We start from the raw sequence: 19779 nt of genomic DNA on the forward strand, positions 1-19779 counted from the left end.
AAGGTGTTGTTGGGGGCAAGACGGGAGATGCTAAATAAAACGTATGTCTTTATGTTGGGAGAGAGTACTTTATGGGAAGGAAAGAGGAAGAGGGATTCAGAGGAGGCCTAAAGTATTTCCAGAGAGCTCAAGAGGGCGGAGGAAGATACAGAATGGGTCCAAGCTGACAGTGTCACACTGCCTTCTTGGAGGCAGCCCTACAGTCCAGGTGCAGATAGACCAGGCAGAGGACAGGGGGAGGCTGGCCCTGAGCTTCCAGCCTAAGGGTGGACCCATGGAGTCTTCCTTGGTCACTCCAGCTCCCCATTATCTCTTTGAACTGTCCAGATGAGGAGTAGCAATAGTTCCCAGGTTGAGAATTCCAGGCGTTGTTGTTAACACAATTCTCAAGGAAAAGAAAGGAGGGAGGGAGGGAGATGGAAAGAGGAAGAGAGGGGAAGATAGAGGGGGGAGGGAGGGAGAGATAGAGGGAGGGACGGAGGGAGAGAATTGGGCAAGGCTAGTAGAGGAGTCTGTGTGGGGTGTTACTTAGAGAAAGGGTTTGACAAGGTAGTTAGCATTTTGTTCGGGGTTTTCCTCAAATCCCCAACATTTCCCGTGTCCAACTCAAGTCCTTCCTGCCCGCTTTCCACCTTCTAGACCAGCGCCGGTGTTCTTGTAAAAAGTCAAGTGGCCTCGGGTTTGGAGCCTGGCTTTTAATGCCCAGTGAGTTTCACTCCAGAGAACCGCTGGGAGTGAGATTTGGTCTGGGCGTTGTCGCTCAGCTGTGCACAGGACGAGTATCTGCTGGCCACCGAGAGCTGCGCAGCTAGCGGTGGGCAAGAGGGTCGCGCCCAGGAAGGGACCTGCAACCTGAGCAAACATATCGCCGTGGATGCTCCGTGGGAACCTGCTTCCCGGACAGGTCCCGAGTACCCCCCTTTCCCGCCACCTGTGTGCCGCGGACCTCCGCCTGAGTTTGCAGACTTGGCCTCGGGGCTGGGTCGGGGAGAGTTGGGCTGCGCGGGCCAGGCCAATGAACACATCCCGCAGAGGGCTCGGCTCCTCCTGCACGCGCTGATTGGCCCTGCGACCCCTGAGGCCGGGCGCGAGTGGGCGTGGCGCGCGCCCCCCACCGCCCCGCGCGTCCCTCCCGCCGCGCTCGCGCCCTCCTTCTCCAGCTGCGCTCCCGGCACGGGCCGCGCGCAGGCGGCGCTCCGCATTGCACACGCGGGGGGCGCCGCAGTGTTCGTGGGATGGGGCAGCGGGCTGCCTCTGGTGGCAGGGACGCGAGCAGCCCGGGTGAGTAGGGAGGCAGCCTGGAAGTGTGGGGGGGGGGGGGAGAATGCAAAAGGAGGCTCTGGGTGCAGGCGACCCGGCGTATCACCTGGCCGGGACTGTCCTGCGGGGCCGGAGTGGTGGCCACTGCGTTCCTTACAAGGCGAAGAGCTGAGCGCAACGGGTCGGGTCGGGAGTGCGCTCTGCGCGCTGTGGAGGGATGGAGATGTCAGGAGCTGCAAGTTCAAGGCTAGCGAAGCTTCCCTGGCTACGGGCCGCCCAGCGGGCGAGCACAAGGAACTCCCGCTGGAGTGAGTTCCCAGGCGGCAGAGTGGCCTCTCCCCACGTGTTGCTGCCGGGCCTTGCCCACCCGAGGCGGCAGTAGGAGGTACGGTGTGCTAGGGCACCGCCCTTCTGTTGGGCCCTGCGACCACCCACCCCGGCGACCCAGGACTGGGAACTGCAGACAGAGAGTGCACTTCACATAGACTTGATCTTTGCCCTCTTTTCAGGTTACAGTAGTTGGGTTGATTCCTATTTGATTAAGCATTTAATTTCAACAGAGAGCGCTCTATTCGTTGGTCTGGATGACTCATTTTGATCCCTCCACAGACTCCTGTTTCTGTCACTTGCCTGATCCCATGGTTCAAAACTTGATGCTTGGGTATAGTTTTATGTAGGATGGTCACAACTTGCTGTCCTTGGGAACAACAAAGACTTGTTTTAACTTGGGGAAGGTGACGCTTTTTGTGTTAGCAATTTGGTGAACAGTGTTAACCTGCCAGAGTGCAGGACAAAAAGAATAGTGTGTGCTTGTCTCTTTGGTAAGCTACCCAAGGCTTGACTTCCAAAATTCAGTTTTCTTTGTGGGAGGAGGGGGACTTTAGATCCTCCAGCAGAAAGCTTCTTTCTTGTTAAATTGACTCATGGATTGTACTCTGCTCTGGACAGCCATTGTAGCTAGCAAAGCAACTTAAAGCCATTGCATTTTCTTCCAAGTGTCAGGACCTCCGCGTGTAGCTGTTTAAAAAAATGAACCTGTGCCGATTTCTGAACACAACTTTATATGTGCTCACGTGTACCAAGTTTGTAAAAGGTGTTTGTGCAATCATCCATGAAGCAGTTTAATGAACATTGATGTTAAACCGATTGAAATGTAAAACATCTGTGCCTTCTCACTTTTACTCTGTACCTCACCCAAAGGCAGCTGACTGAAGGAGGACAGAAAAGAGGCTTCCTTGTTTAAACATTGGTTTAGAGTACTCATCCTGTGAGCACACAGTAGCTTTCCAAGCCTGTAGGCATACAAAGCCTATTTATGAATTCTATTGTATGGGGCTAAAATATCAAAAATGTTTCCAGACCCACCCAAAAGAGGCAAGCATGGGTCAATGGGCTACAATTTGAAGCTGTTGATAAGCTTTGTAAGGTGAAAGTTTATAGTGCGAAGAGCATAAATGGAACTGATTCTAGGTTATGACAGATGAAAATGACAACATATATGGTATAGTTTATGTGACCCATTGATATATCTATGAGGAAGTAATACTTTATCACTCCCCCCATTCTCCAGATAGAATAATTGAGGCTTTCAGATTGATTTTTTTTCCCTCAAGGTGAATGATAGTGCTCAAATTAGAGTTTCTGAATTCTTCCTTTGCCTCATGATTTCTTGTCTTTCTTCCCTTTTAAACATTTCCACTTTCATGATTTATGTTGTTGCTGCTTGCTGATCTACGACTTTTGCATGGCATTTGGTTGTTCAACCCATGGCTTCTGGGTATGTCGTTGCTGAAAGAATTTGTTGTCCACTAATGCTGCCACTAAGGTTCGGCTGAGAAGTGTTGAGGAGAAAGCAAAAGATGGCTTTAAGGAGCCACTGTGTGTGCTAGCTGGTGGATGGAGATAGGAGCAGTCAAAGTCTGAGGAGAGAGACCTGCTCACTGCAGAATGTCAGCCCAGAATTACTATAGGGAAAAAGTATCCAGCATGGAAAAGTCTGGGAGAGCCCCGGCAGAAGCTACTGATGAAAGAGAAGTCGTGCTTACCTGCATGGCTAGGTGACAGATTTCTGCCTCTGTGATTATTTAGTAAGGACCCATCATTTATAGATCTTTTCTTGGAAAATCGTGGCTCAGTATATTTACTTGGGGCATGGCATTCTATCTATTGAGATGTATGAAGTTAATTTGGTTTTCATTAATGTAAGTGCATACTGACTTTACAAGTGTTAAGTCTTAATTCATTGGGTGGGCTTTGGACTCAAGTCTTGGGATCATATGCTGTGAGACTTCAGAAAGGGACCAGACTACTCTATCTTTGAATTTCCTCGCAATGTTGAAAAAAATGAACTTCATGCAGCTTTTCAGTTTGTTCGTGAAGTATTTATTGATGTTCTAGTTGTAGCAGCTCCACTCCAGGTGCTGCCGAAGGTTACAGTCTGGCACCTGAGTGCAATGTTGAATGTATGTTAGGCCTTCAGCATGGGATGTGGTACCTAGGAACCGCCCCATGGCTGGTAGGTGATGGTACCATCCGTTCATTCAGGAACTGGTCACCTAGTGATTACTGTCTAAAACACAGATTATAGTTTGTAATGAAGAGTAGTTTTGGTTCAGCATGGGCATGCCAAAGAAAGAGGTCAAATATACAATCATTTTGTATAAAGGAATTCAGTGCTGACACAGTGGGGGAAGTAAAGGAAATCCTTGAAAATCATATGACTCAAGAAAATAGGGGATATGTAAATTACTGTACAGGTACCCAAATGTAGTCAGAAAAGGAAAGGTCCCAAGTGCTCTAAAACACTAAATATGTAGGGGAAAAGTAAAGAAGAGAATGCCTAAATACCTGTAATGAAATGGACTGTTTGAAGGGCTGACTTATTAAGTTATTAAGTCACCACAAAGGGCGATACATTGTATGTACACTAGATATGAGATAGCCAGAGGTGAACTTGAAAAGTCTGAAATAGTTTTAAAACACAGTTGCTGTGCAGTGAGGGACTGATGGACTTTTATATGCCAAGCATGTATTCAGAGGCCAAGAGAGAGAAAATAGAATTCTTCGCTTCTGTTTCTGCTGAGTAAGATTCCTGCACTCAGGCTCTCTCAAGCAGTTCCCACACTGAAGGTAATAGATCAAGAAGCAGCATGTGCCCAGAAGACTCCAGACCTGATCAACGGACTAGCTACAGATAAATGACCAAGGCCAGCCGGCCTTCCTTCAAGTGCCTGTGTGGTGTGAGACTTGGTTCATCAGGCAGCTCTTCAGAGTATTAGCTGGTGCCCTGCAGGGTGCTTGTTAGGACAAGGGCTTCAGGAGCCAACCTTGGCCTGTCACATCGTGTCCTTGGGACAGCGATGTCAGTGTTAAGAGCAACCAGATGACAACAAAAATAATGACTTATTTTGAAAAACAAAAGGAGTTAGGATTAGAGATTGAGGAAAATAGGTCGTAATAATTCCTGTTATAAGTCCCAGTTTCTTGTCTCTTCAGAGTCTTTTGTTAAGAATGGGAAGTGGGCCAAGAAACAAGCACAGCGGATCTCTATAGGCACTTCTGAGTGGACAAATAGGCTCTTCCAGGAAGGAGTTTGGACATGGTCAGCTTTAACACCGTTGCAGATGTGAACAGAGAGGAGGCCATATTTATGGTAAGGGCACCCAGGAGGCCATGTTTATGGTTAGGGCACCCTGCTCACCTGACTCTGTGGGAACAGCCTGAATTGGAAGAAAAGAAATAAGATTAAAGTCAGAATGGAAGATTCAAGATAAGTACTTGGAGAAGCAGTTCCTAGTGTGCTTATGGGGTGTGGGTTTTAAAGTCTGTCCCTAGACAGCACAACTGGGTGGTATCTCTCAGCTCTATGTTTTAGTAAAAGTGTTCAAGTCAGTGTGAAGAGAAGAGAAGCTTATAAAACTGCATTGGTGTGTTACTATTTTTAAGAGTATGTAATTGAGTGAGCTTGTCTAAATTTTCCCTATCTGTTCACTTATCAATGTAGAGAAAAACCTTCAAAATGTTAGCAATGACTATCTCTGGGTATTGCACATTCTCTAGGAATTTTTCTTGTCTTTTAAAATTTCAGTATTATTATCTGGGTGTGGGTGTGTGTCTGCATATACAAATATGCTCTATACATGTATGCAGAGGGCAGAGCAGGATATAGGGTGTCTTCCTCTCTTGCCCTTTGCCTTATTACTGTAAGACAGGGTCTCTCATTGCTCTTTTAAGCTAGGCAGGATCTGCCTTCATCTACCCTGCAAGTCTTGTGTTTACAGGCATGCACTGTCATTCCTGACTTTTTACATGAATGCCAGGGAGCCAGTTCAGGTTCTTGCAGAGCAGATATTCTTATCCATGTCCCTAACCCTTGATCAAAAATTCCTACAGTACTTGTGATACATTGCTCTTATGAAGAACCAGATTATGGGGGGAAGTTATCCTGTTGCAATTGTTCATTTTACGTAGTCTTGCTGTAAAGAAAGACTCGTTTGTGTGTCTCCTTTTTTTCTGTCTTCTGAACATTTGTGGATGAGATTTTGGGTGCCCACCTGCCCTGGATTCTTTCTGTCTAAAGGGCAACATGTTGAAATGAGAGTTTTGTCAGTTTTTGATTGGCAGCAGTGCTCCTATAGATAGTCACAGCTGGCCAGAACCTGGCAGGATTCTGTTTGCCGTGGCTCTTAGGATATGAAGAACCAAGAATGTAAGCCACATGAAAACAAGAGCTAACTTATTTCTTACTTCCTAGAGGAATTAGTACTTGCCTTAGGACAAGGTATAGAGAAATCTCCCAGGAATAAATACTGCTGAGTGCTCTGAACTGAACGAAGGGGCCGAAAGCCTCAGAGATTTGCAGCCATGAGAATAGGAGTTCAGAGGGCTGTTTACCCTCTGGCGTAGCATGAGTCACTGGTCTTGATTTAGTCTCCTGTCTGGTTATTCTCCTGACTTTTCTCGTATCTTGAAAGTGGCACTTGTTTATCATTGTAGACTCTACTGTAATGTTGACTTCTGATCTCTCTCCAGCCTTTTGTATCCTTCTCTCCCTTCAAGCTTCCATGATTGGGAACTGGTACTTTCTTTGCTCTGGATTTTGTCCCCCAGTCCTTGGTTTGAAGTCACCATTTCCACACTGTGGATCCTGGTGTACACATGTCCAGCTAGCCTTGGCTAAACTCAAGCTTTTGCAAAGGAACACTTTATATTGGAAACATTAACTATTATTGATTTTTGATGGTCTGAATATTGGTACCTTTCCCAATGCAAGTGTTAGAGGTGGGGCCTTTAGTGCCCAGCCCCATGTACTGGTACCTTCACAAAAGAAACTGAAGAGAGTATCTTGCCCTGCAGCCCTGTGAAGATAAGCAACAGGTGCCATCCCAGAAGCAGAGAATGAACCCTCCCCAGGGAGCACATCTGCTGATTCCTTCACCTTGGATCTCCCAGCCTCTAACTTTCTAAGCAATAAATTCTACTTGTTTGTGAAGTGACTGTCTAGGGCATTTTGTTATGACAACTTGGGCAGAATAAGACAAATATTCACATTTAATATACAAGGGGTTCAGGAGCCTTTAGATATTGTTTTCTAACATCAACTTAATGAGAGATTGTGGCTAAAATAATATTACATATATTGTCAGAAAGACTCTTAGTAGAAGAAATAAAGAGCGTCATCTTGTTCTTAGGTAAAATCTGTTGTCTATGCCATGCTGTTCCTCCTGTTGGTGACAAAGGGTCAGATAAGAGCACAAAGATGTTGAGTTGGTGCCCAGGATTGTGGGTAGGGTTTGGATGAAGTAGCTATTCACTGTGATGCGATGTAAAGAACCCTGGCTATAAGGGATAATGTCTAGGATAGATACCCCCTTTAAGGAGTTCTTGAAATGGTCCACACAGTGCAGCTTGGGGATGAGGTTATGGCAACCACATTGGATTGGTTGGGGGAAAGATCATTGGATTGGTTCAGGGAAAGATCGGCTGACCTAGGAGCCTCATCCTTCTAGATACCAGCATCTCTATCTATAACAGCTCCACAGAGAAGTCTCCCAGCTTCCTGGCCCCAGTGGGTGTGCCTAGTTTACTCCAGGCTTTCAGAGAACGCCCAAGTGTGATGCCCCATCAGCACCTTTATGTTCTCCCAGGCTACTCTGTCATTTTAAGCCTTTATGAGGTTTTATAGAAGATCTAGGTAGATACCTGAAATCCAATTCTAATTTAGTAAACAGAATTACAAGTAGAGTAAATTTGGGTCATTTCTCATGAAAAAAAAAAAGTATTAGAACATAGCCATTGATAGTTGCAAACAAGGGATTAGATAAAAAGTCAAGCTTAAATGTAATGTAATTCCATGTCTCCTGCCCTGCATCCCCATCTGCTTATCCTTGTTCTCCTTTGATAAGAGGACACAGAGAAAAACTTAGGTTGAAAAGCTTTTTAGTGTATTTATGAATAGTTGCCACAAAATGGGTTGTTAGACAAATGAGTATTGGGTATAAACTCCTGATCTGCTGTAGGCTTTCTGTAAATATTACCTAGAAGGATTTTTACATACAGGATTATCCAGTTATTGTGCTTGGGTTTTGGTTTCTGTTTTCCCCTGTGCTCAGAATGAACCCAGAGCCTCTGTGTTATACTCCCATGTCTGATTTCCTTTAAAATAACTGTTTTCCACCAACAGGAACATTTTTGAGTATTCTAAATGATTAAATAGCAATTCATTTAATGCATTTGAAAGGTAGGATTTGGGGTGACCATTAGAATATATCTTTTACTATTTTCTACTGTTTTTGATTATAACTTAACTACACAATTTTCACTTGTCTTCCCTCCCTCTAAACCTCCCCCTCTAGTCCCCCTTGTTTCTCTTTCATGGCCTTTTTTCACTAATGGTAGTTATATAGCATATGCATATATGTATATATACCTAATATACTCTACCCAGTCTATATGATATTACTTGTATGTTTTCAGAGCTGATCTTTGATACTGGATAGTCAATTGGTGTGGTCTTCCCTGTTTAAGAGCAAATCTCATGCAAGACAATGGTAGGGCATATCTTTTATTTTTTTCCTTTTCTTTATTGGATATTTTCTTTCTTTTTAAAGATTTATTTATTTATTTTATGCATATGAATATACTGTTGCTGTCTTCAGACGTACCAGAAGAGGGCATCAGATCCCTTTACAGATGGTTGTGAGCTACCATGTGGTTGCTGGGAATTGAACTCAGGACCTTTGGAAGAACAGTCAGGGCTCTTAACCCCTGAGCCATCTCTCCAGCCCAGATATTTTCTTTACTTACATTTCAGATGTTTTCCCCTTTCCAGGTCTCCCCTTCAGAAACCCCCTATCCCATTCCCCCTCCCCCTGCTTCTATGAGGGTGCTCCCCCACCCACCCATCCACTCCCATCTTCCTGCCCTGGCAATCCCCTACACTGGGGCATAGAACACCCTCAGGTCCAAGGACCACTCCTCCCACTGATGTCTAACAAGACCATCTTCTGCCACATATGCGGCCAGAGCCATAGGTCCCTCCATGTGTATTCTTTGGTTGGTGGTCCAGTCCCTGGAAGCTCCGGGGTGGGGGGGTATCTGGCTAGTTGACAATGTTGCTTCCCCCATGGGGCTGCAACCCACCTCAGCTCCTCCAGTCCCTTCTCCAACTCCTCCATCGGAGACCCTACGCTCACTCCAGTGGTTGGCACATCTTTAATTTCAGTACTTGAGAGGCAGAGGCAGGTGAATCTCTTGAGTTTGAGGCCAGCCTGGTCTATAGGGCGAGTTTCAGGATGGCCAGGGCTACACAGAGAAACAACCCTGTTTTAAAACAACAATAACATAATAACAAACAAGCAAATACACCACCCCTTAAGATAAGAGAGAGAGAGAGAGAGAGAGAGAGAGAGAGAGAGAAGAGAAGGCCAGGCCTCCCACTCTCAGCTTTCTTCAGTTGCCTATAGTTCTTCCACTAAGGTTGAGGCTTCGTGGGTTTTTTCTCCTCTGTTAGATGTCCTTGTTCAGCTCATACTTAGGCAGTCAGGTTGGTGGGACTTTATGGATGTAAAGTTGTGACATTACAAGGAGATGGTCTCACAGCACACATCCTCATCCTCTGACTGTGAAACTCTTTTCTTCTCTTCTGTAATCTTCCCTAAACCTTAGATGTGGGAATTGATTTTTGATGTATTCCTTGGGACTGGGCTCCACAAGTCTGCATTTTGATTGGTTGCAGTTTTCTATACTGGCCTTCAGCCATTGCAAAGAGACGTTTCCTTGAAGGGGGGTGAAAACTATGTTGATTTGTGGGTGTGAGAACAAAGTGTGTTTGTAGCCCATTAGAGAGTTGGGTACTATCAAGGCGTGGGTACCACTGTTACATCCTCAGGGCTATTGTGCTGTGCTGGGTGCTGTGGTTCATAAGCACCAGAGCTGGGTAGAACTATCGGTTAACTCCCTCCTTTGGAAGCTTGAGTAGCACTTTCTGGTATTGTAGAATTGCACCTCAGGGAAGGGGTATTCAAATTACTTTCATCCCAGTGACCTCTGGGCCTTGCACCTGAAGTGCATGGTGTCCTCAACTTTCTTAACACTTTTTAGTGCTCTAAGAAGCAGAAGAAAAGATTACAATATTCTTTTTTTTTTCTTTTTCCATCTCAAGTATAGAATATTAGCAGTTGTGCATGATATTTAAGTTTTCTTACAGGAATCCAGGAATTCCCATTCCTGTGTACAGAGATTCGGATAATGTGTACACTTCCTTCACTTTCCAGTGCCTACGACCCTTTACTTTCTGTCTCTGAAACTCTTCGTCTGCAGCACTGTACCTTGTAAGCACCAGTGTTAATCTTCCATGGCAGCGGGACTGAGTGCAGGTTTGGAGGTCAGTGCTTGCTTGTGTTCACGGCGCACGGCTCACTGGCTCTACCAGTCACCTTCTTGTGTCGCCTGCGGCAAGTTCTTTCCCTTCACTTTCGCTGGCTGGCTGACATTTAGTGAGTTGGTCACCCACTGTCTGGACTTCATTCTCTCAAATATAAAGTCAAGGGGCTCTGCTGTTAAACTTTAAAGTCCCACACGAGTAGGAGACAACACACTGTCTCCTGACATTTAAAGCTTCCCATTTCTGCTGATCTAATGAAATAGTTATGATGGATGGGGAGTGAAGCATGAGTGGGGTATCCAGTTCAAATGCAGTTCTGTGTACAGGAATTCCTGTCTTCCAAGAGCAGCATAGATCTATACGAGATAATTGAAGGTCTTGTACATCTTCCTGGAATTTTTAATCTTGACTCGATCATCCATATGGAATACATTGAGTTTCTTAGAATGTTTCTATCTTGGAGATTTAAAAAAATCTACTTTCAATTATTCTGAAATATTGCCATCTAAAACACTGACTTGAATAGAAGTAATATTTGGCACTTATGTAGAGACTTTCTGTAGATCAAAGGGCTGTATTAGAAATACATGCTTTTTCTTTTATGTAGAAGTTCATAGAAACATTTTCTTTTTATCAAATTCTCTTAATGCAGAATTCTAGTCACCCAACTCGGGGAATCCACAGCCCCCTTTGGCAGCATTTCTGATTTGTTCTCTCAGATGTACTGCTTGGTCAGGAGTGGCCCTCCATCATTTCTCTGTTGACAAGCCTTCTTGCCCTTCAAGGCCCAGTCCAGTGCACCCTCCCCAAAAAAAGCCTTTTGTCCTGATTCTCCAAGTAGTGAAGGTTTAAACTCTTCCACAGGTCCTCGTGTTGTGCATTATTGTAACTTGTTTGCATTCTATCTAATAATTTGTATGGTGATTTATTTCTCTTGGATGCCAGCCTGAGCATATTGTCTAGCACAGATAAAGCTCTTGGTGAATCCATCTACTGCGATGATAACTCTCACAGAGAAAAGCCATAAAGATCCAGGAGGCATCAGAGAGGATGGGAAAGGTAGGTTTAGCATAGTATGACCACTGTCATCTAACTTTGGCTTCTGGATGTCCAGGAGAACAGGTGGATTCTCATAAACTGTGGAGGTCTTCCACAGGACCTTTCCTGCCTCTGTGTCCTATGAATACCATACAGGTCCATAGGATGCAGGGAAATAGACTTAAAGCTACAAGTCACCTGCAGTCAGGGCTTTGGAAAGTTACAGCCGGCATCTTCAGAGATAAAAATAACACTGGGCTGCATTGTATTCTTTACCAAAGCATGCGAAGCTGGGTAAGCAGTTTCTATTAAAAGATCAAGGGAGACAATAATGACCCTCTTTCCTATCCAGACTTAATTCTTATTGGGTAATTTCTTCACTGTTTCTTCACTGTTCCCTGTATCTGTAGGTCACATGCAGGCTTCTGAGTTATAAATATAGACTGTGTCAGATATTTGATCCTAGATAAAATAGAGGGCGCTATAGCAAGGTTGATCTATGTAGGCAAGAGGTACAATGTCCTCCTATGCTTTTGAACACCTCTTCCAAGAACCATCTCTCATGAAGCTCCTGCCCCACGTCAGAGGGAATAACACACATGGCCTAGACGGGGCTAGATCTGTTTAATCTCTCTCGGCCAGCCTTCTCCATGTCCACTGTCATACACTGGAACTGCAGCCAACTGCAGTTTTTTAAGAAGCATCTGGTGGCATGTGGCTGATCAGTTCTGAGGAATGGTGCAGAAGCCAGCACTTCTCGTTGCTAGTGTCCTTAGTTCTCAATGTAGGTAAGTGAGATGAGTGAACACAATGTGATGTGGAAGATAGTTCCCCACCCAGGCTATTCAGATTGAGCTTTCCAGACGAAGGGAGACCCATCTCATAAACTGGAATAGCATTTTAAAAGGCTGCCAAAGTGGTGTACTTCTTTTTCGGTTTGGGAACTGAGCTAGAGAGACCTTTGCTAGAGGGGACAATTTTCAGCTAAGCCATGCACATTCAACGAATGTAGTATATACTACGGCATCTGTAAGACATTGCAGGCAAAGTTGTTTTCTGTAGCTTGTGGGCTGCTCTGACATTGCGTGTGGGTTTGGATCTGTCCTGGAGTGGCAGAGAAATAGGTGTGATTGGACACAAAGTGGAAAGGAGATACTGTGGAGAGGGAGCTGATGGACAGGTGATAGTGACAGATATCACCTGCTTTATAGTTAGTTTAATGACACTTTCTGTTCTGATGCTATCAAGGGAAGCCCTAGAAACAAATAAGCCAGAGGAGAACTCCAAAAACCAATCTGTCTTAAATAATTCATCTCTCCGGTCTTCTGCTCCCATATTAAGATCACCCTCAACTCCTAAGTCTGGATTAGTGGGAAAGACTTCTCCGAGGGAGGACCATGCCCATTAGTGGATCTAAGCTGGAAAACAGGGAGCTAGCAGGAAGCAAAGGACTGAGAGCCCAAGCAAGAGAAATGAGACAGACACAGAAGGCCACTCTTTCTGGTGAGAGGCTGTGGAAAGAAAGGATGTTGGGATTGCCACTCATTTCTTACTCCCATGCTTATTGGTTACAACTGAGCAGGTGAAGGATTTTGGCTAAACCTACTAACTTCTTGGAATTTCAGATTCCTTGTTTGTAAAATTGACAACATTGGCATTTCCAGAGCTGGCCCTGCATAGACGTCTCCAGGTTCTATGTTGTGTTGCAGGAAGTAGGAAAGTCTGGTGGCTCTGTTCTCTGAACATGACCAGCATCTTGAAACAGGAGGCCATGATCGAGCAGCCATTAAAGACAAGTATGCCTGGGAAAGAGTAAGTTAAAACACCCATTTGCTGGGGGGCGTTTTGGTAAATTTGTTTATTTTTAAGTTGAAGAATGTTTAGTAACTGGGTGCAGATATTAAATATCTGCAAGAGCCATGCTGTGGCAGAGAGACACCCCCACCACCACCTCCCACCACTCAGTGGTCCTCATTATGTGTGCTTATCCTTGTGGCCATTGATTTGTGCAACACAACACAAAATACAAAACTCTTTCTATGATCTTTCTAGTTTCAGAGTTCTATTAATTCACAGCAAAATAATTCATTTCTTCCCGTTTCCTTTGCAGCTAGAGCCTTTGTTTAGAAGAGTGTTGTCTGTGAACCTTTTGATCAGAAATTTATTCTGTTAGAAAATCCTGTTACTACTTTAAAATAAACCGAGATTAAGGAACGAGAACCACTGCAAGCTATATATTTCCCTTATTTTTACATTGTAGACTGAATTAAGTCACAGACAGCTGAAGAGCAAACAATGAATTCTCCATGTGCTTGTATACACATACACACACATGCACCCTTAACGAAACATTGGAACATTTATGTTAATAGGATACTACAGAAAAAAAGCAATATAAAGAAGACTCAAGTTTTATTCTGACAGCATTTCTGAGCAAAGCAGCACAATTAATCATACAGCTGTAGCATGAAGATGCAAAGATGAATACTGAGTATGTACAAAGTGTGCACTGTTCTTTCCTGTGGCAGCGTAATTATGGAACACATTTAGCTCCCCACTCCACCACCCTTGGATTTTGTACTGACTTCTGTACAAAAAGACATTTTTAAAATTTATTCCTTGACAATGTCATACATGTATACAGTGTACATAGATCATGTTCAACACAAATCCATATCCCATTACCCACCAGTTGTCCCACTTTAATGCCTTCTTTTCTGTTTTATCATAACACACTGTCCAGTGCCGCCATCCTACACTCAGGTATAGGGTGGTCCTCTGGAGCATCGGCAACTCATCACCACCCTCGCCCTGAAAAGTCTGACTGTATCTTTGTCAGCAGTGATCAATCACCAATAGCAACTCATATAGGGGCGAAACCACATGAGCCCCTCTCCCATCCATTATAGAATGTTGACTGGCTTGCTTTTGTATAGCTAGCCACAGTACATGAGGACATCAGTCATATCATGTACAGTAGATAGAATTTCATAACACTCTTCATTTACCATCTCTTACATTTCATCTGCCCTCACATCTACAATGTTCCCTGAGCTTTGTGTGTGGGTATTGATATGAAGGTCTAATTTAAGGGCTGAACATTCATAGTCACTTCCAAAAGCTTGACCAGTTAGGAGTCTCTTCTGCCCACTGCAAAACAAAATAAAATAAAATGACTTTGAACAAGATTGAGAGCAGGACTAATTTATGTCTATAAACAAAACTATTTAGAAGGCAGCTGAGCAACATGTCCATTTAGCAAAGCAACAGTGGCAGGTTCTCACCAAGGAAGTGAGGTCCCTCTAGCTGTGGATGATGACCTGCTTTCCAGTAACATGTGTGAGTTCCATCCTGTGGAGCAAGTCTTAGGCCCTATCAGAAAGCAGGTTACTTCCGTGAGTGTCTTTGCCATTACCTGTCAGGCCAGCATTGTAGTATGCATGGTCTGCTGCTGGCTAAGTCTAGACATGACCATTCTTCTCCCAGCAGCCTGCATAGTGTCTTGGAATGCTAGGGAATTACTAAGTCAGTTCCAGTGTGATTTCTCTATCAGCCTCTCTGGTATGGTGAAGAGCTGGTGAAAGTTAAAGATTGTGAGGCATGAGTGGAGAGGAGAGGCAGGTGGGATGAAAGTGGCTGGATCTGGGTCGGACCTCTGACTTTTGAATAGTGCCTTATGTAAGGGTTGCTGGGTGTGGGTGAACATAGGGGCACATAGATCATCTGTTGAGTCAAGAAGAGAGAGAGTCTGTATTGCCTATTTTGTGTAGCTTGCCAGACTACTTTGTGAAATTCCTGAAATTCAGAGATGTATGTCTTTGCAGTAGCTTTTAGGTAATCTACAGCAGGTACCAGAAGTTAGGCTAGCCACCTGTTCCTCTTTTTATGATTTTAAGGAAATCACTTATTAGATAGTGTTAGAAAAACATAAAATCTAATTACAACCTCCTTTTCATAATTAAGTTTACATGTTTCACTGTTTCAAACATTTGGTTGTTTATCCTGTGCTTTCATTTTAAAATTTAAATAATTTTATGCAGTTTTGTATTGTTCGAATACAAAGTTACACGTGACGAAATGCTAACATTCCTTTTAGTTTTCCTGGTTTTGTTTAGCAAACTAAAAATGTTTCATGTCACCTATCCCACTTCTAGATATATTATCAAAGGGAAATGAAATCACTATGTCAGAGAGACATAGTACATGTCCATGTTTATTGTGACACTGTTCATACTAAAGTACAAAGTCAGCCAAGTGCCCGTCAAAAGAATACATAAAAAAGTGGAGATTGTATTAAGTGAAACAAACTAGAGATACTGTTAGTACCATGTTTTTTTTTTTTAATATGGAAGATAAGATTTTTGCCTTGAAAGTACAATAGTAAATTGTAGAAGTAAATTGGGAAAGGTATGAGTGGGGGTGTGGAGAAAGGAGGTTGAATTCCATCAGTGCATAATGTATAGATGTATGGAAACTTCACATTGAGTTCCATTAATTTGTATTACCCATATATATTGATATAAATAAAATCCTGTGAATCAAAACTAAATTAAATATATTTAAGTTGGTCTGAAAATAGAATCAGTTATATCCATATACATTTAGTTATATATACTTTGAAATGGCAAGTTACATTCTGAGATTGCATGAATAGTTGATAATTCTGTTTTTCCCAGTAATAAAAGATACTTTAGGGCTGGCGAGATGCAAAAGTGCTTGCAAATCCTGTGTAAGTCCTGACAGTTGGCGTTTGATCCCTAGGACCCACTGTAGAAGGACAGAATGGATTCCCAAGAGTCATGTATGTGTCTACATTTACACACACACACATACACACACACACACACATAATAAGGGTTCATGTCTGAGGTGCCCTGCCTCCTTGACCTGATTGACTTGTCTTACAGAGGAGTCATTTGTGTCATGTTTCATGTTAAATTTCAGCTCTTTCGGCTTTAGAAGTAACTTGTCTTAGGGTTTTATTACTGTGAAGAGACACTATCACCATAACAATGCTTATAAAGGCAAACATTTAATTGAGGCCAGCAGTGTGAAGGCAGACACAGTCCTGAAGTAATTGAGAGTTCTACATTTTGGTCCACAGGCAGCAGAAAGGGACTGTGTTCCATACTGGGCATAGTAGCTTGAGCATAGGAGACATCAAAGCCAATGGTGACACACTTCCTACAGCAAGGCCCCTCTTCCTCTAATAAGGCCACATCTAACAGTGCTCCTCCCTACAGGCCAAGCATTGAAACACATGAGCCTACGAGGGCCATTGCTTTTCAAACCACCACATAGCCTTTCCTATCTTCCTAAACACTGGTGATTGTTAGTCACTTATCAGTAGTTTCATGCATGTAGCAGATGCTAGGTAGGTATCCGATGAGACTCTCCCTTGGAGCTTGCTGAGTAAATGAACAGATTACTTAGTGATTGGCACTTATTTTTAATTTATTTTAATTGTCCCCACTTTCATGCCTATACTGCAGCTCTTACCTGGCATCCAACACTATTTTACTGAACAATTAAAAGTATATTTTTTATAACTCACAAGTGTGATACTAATTAGTGTGCCATGTTTATTTTCATGTTTTCTAAGATGCACAGATAAAGCCAAAAGAACTCTCCATAGAAACTTTGGCACAGAGCCCTCAAAGCTGAAAACCCTTGTGTCCCTGTGAACCATGGCACTCTTAAGCATTGGAAGAGACCCGTGTCTCCTCACAAAGGACTCAGACGCTGCTCATGGGACTGAATATATGTGTCGTAAAGCCACTTGGTAGGGTTTGTTTTGGTGTGTCTCAGCATTTGCCTTCTGGAATTCTTAGCTGTTTTATGGATGACAGGTTTCCATAAAGTCTTCTACAGAGTTTTCAAGTCATCTTCTATGAAAAGGAATTGGGTTTGCATTTGGCTGACGTAATCTCTAAAATGTTATAGACAACACTCAATGTGTAGATAACTTGGGGATCCCCAGCTATTTGTCAGGTTTATGGATTTATAAGGTTCCCTTTCTAAAGACCGATTGCTGCAACATGACACTGTGTCTTAGGTTAGACATGTAGAACAAACTGCCACAGACTTAGTGCCTCAAATTACAGCAGACATTCACCACTCGCCACTGTGGAGGCTGAGGAGGCCAAGGTCATTGTGTGGGCAAATCTGGTGTGTGGTGAGGGCCTGTCCTTGGGCTAAACACGTCCATCTTTTTATTGTACCATCATCTGGCAGGTCTAGAGAGAATGAGGAAAGAAACAATTTCTTGATGTCTCTTCTAAGAAGAGCACTAATCTGACTGGGGATAGCCCCATCCTGTGACCTAAAACAACCAAAAACTCAACTCTAAATACCATCACATGGAGATTTGGAATTTTACTCTATTAATCTTGCCAAGGGGAATCAGTCTATAGGAAAGATACACACCGTTGCTCTTGGACTGGGGTGGAGAGAAGAAAGGGTTATTTGTCTTTCTAATACATTTTTTTTTTTTGATTTTGTCAATTCGTTACTAATTTCACTATGTCCTCAGGAGCAGCATTGCTTAGTAAAGGGGAGATGACTTTTAAAAGTGCCCATTGGTTTTATTAATCAACCTAATGACTAAGCAACTAAAATGTCTTATTTTAGGATGCGGCATCAAAGTATATTTTATAATATAACCCCACAAAGTGACAAGATTGGGATTTTTTTTGAGATTTGTTTTTGAGAAGGTATTTTGTCATTTTTGCTAGGACTTAAGAAATTTCTCTCTCTTTTGAAACAATACTTATTTTTATTTCACGTAAATAGTGTTTGCCTATATGTATATATGTGTATGTATATATGTATGTATGTATGTATGTATGTATGTATTATGTATGTGCACTATATGCATGCTTGGTACTTGAGGAGGACAGAAGAGGGTGTTGGATCCTTTGGAAAGATTGCAAGTTGCCATGTGAATCCTGTACGAGAGAAGCAAGTGCTCTAAGCTGCTGAGCCGTCTCTGCTGTCCCAATAAATTTTCTTACATTTGTGATTTGAGAAATTTTCACATGTGAATTGAGATTACACTTTTTAAAGAGCTTTGAAATCTTTTTAAATTTTAATTTTAAGGAAGAGTCTCATGTGTCTAGACTGTCCTTGAACTTGCTGGGTAGCTAAGAATGATCTTGAATTCCTGATCCTACCTCTGCCTCTCAAATGTTGAGTTTATAGGCTTGTACCACCATGCCCAGTTTTATGTGGTGCTTGAGGTTGGAGTCAGGACTTCATGCATGCTGTGTGAGCATTTTACCAACTGAGCTACATTCCAGCCTTTGAAATCTTTCAAAGATGATTATATCCTTTAATTATACATCAACGCTATATTTTATGTGTCCAGTGATGTGAATGACTTAATATTTTATATTTTCTAATGCAAAAATAAGTAATCAGGCACCACATACTTTCTGTGGGGTGCATTTGGGGGAAGCCCTGCCCAGGAACATAAACGTCATACAGAGCAAAGCGGCTGTTTATATGGAGTTTTCGGTTGGCTTCTCCTTGCTTCTCTCTCTCAGCATTCGGGACTGAGCTCTTACCAAGTATAGTTCTAAGTGGAAAAACCATAGTCAATGAAGCAGGCGAAAGGTCTTTGGGATAAAGTGAGTAAAGTCACAGACCCCAACATGAGTTGAGCTTATTACGTTTTAGGAAGCAGAAGACAAGGAAACAGGAGTCTCTGAATGGCAGATGGTGAGGAGTGCTGTGGAGACGTCAGGGGAAGGAAGAGGGCATGGAAGACATGAGGAAGCTAGAATCTTTAAATTGGAAGCTACTGGAAAGGTGTCACCTGAGAACCCGGAACAGCTAAGGAATCCCTGTAGACCATCATGGGAAAAATCAGGAAAGTCTCCTGGTTTAGTTTGGATCTAGTGCACTGGTTCTCAACAACTGGGTCGTGACCCCATTGGGGGTAGAATGACCCTTTCACAGGGATAACCTAAAACCATCAGAAAACACAAATATTTACGTTATGATTCATAACAGCAAAATAATAGTTATGAAGTAACAACAAAAATGATTGGGGGGTGTCACCACAATATGAAGGACTAACTGTATTAATAGGTAGCAAGCAGCATTTGGAAGGCTGTGAAACACTGGGCTAGAGTATTCCCCAAAGCCTACTACACTCAAAATGCCTCATCATCAGACTGGCACTGTTGAAAGGTGATGGAACCTTTAGCAGATGAAACCTGAAGGGAAGACTTAAGTTATTGGGACTGTGCCTCTGAAGGAACTCACAGTCTCTTTCCGCACTGGGCCTTGAGGTGCATAAATTTCTATCATGTGTTCTCACCATGATATTATGTGTCACTGTGGGTCTAACGCAATGGACTTAGGTGCTTGTTAACTGAAGTCTTATAGACTATGAACACAATTAAACTTTCACGTTCAATCCTATTGTCTTAGTAATGGGTTACACAACAGCATCTAGATAGAAATATATAGGGACAGCATACCTAGCTTGCTCTCTGAGTGGATAAGGGTGGATGGAAGTCAGGTGAGCCAGAGGGAGAACTCTCAAAGCTTTATGATATATGGAGTAGGCTGTTTATGCTGCAGACTCTGGC

At 43.1% G+C, this 19779-nt stretch overlaps 1 protein-coding gene across 1 annotated transcript in view; it reads left to right on the forward strand.

Annotated features, from left to right (window-relative positions):
- The first annotated feature begins 1165 nt into the window (after nt 1-1165).
- Lypd6 (LY6/PLAUR domain containing 6) overlaps nt 1166-19779 on the forward strand; it is a 138463-nt gene continuing 119849 nt past the window's right edge. The window contains exon 1 of the mRNA XM_031370192.1: nt 1166-1281. The gene's annotated coding sequence lies outside the window, so the exon portion shown is untranslated. The remainder of the gene's footprint in view (nt 1282-19779) is intronic.

Source organism: Mastomys coucha, unplaced genomic scaffold, assembly GCF_008632895.1.
Source record: "Mastomys coucha isolate ucsf_1 unplaced genomic scaffold, UCSF_Mcou_1 pScaffold15, whole genome shotgun sequence".
In the NCBI taxonomy this organism is placed as follows: domain Eukaryota; kingdom Metazoa; phylum Chordata; class Mammalia; order Rodentia; family Muridae; genus Mastomys; species Mastomys coucha.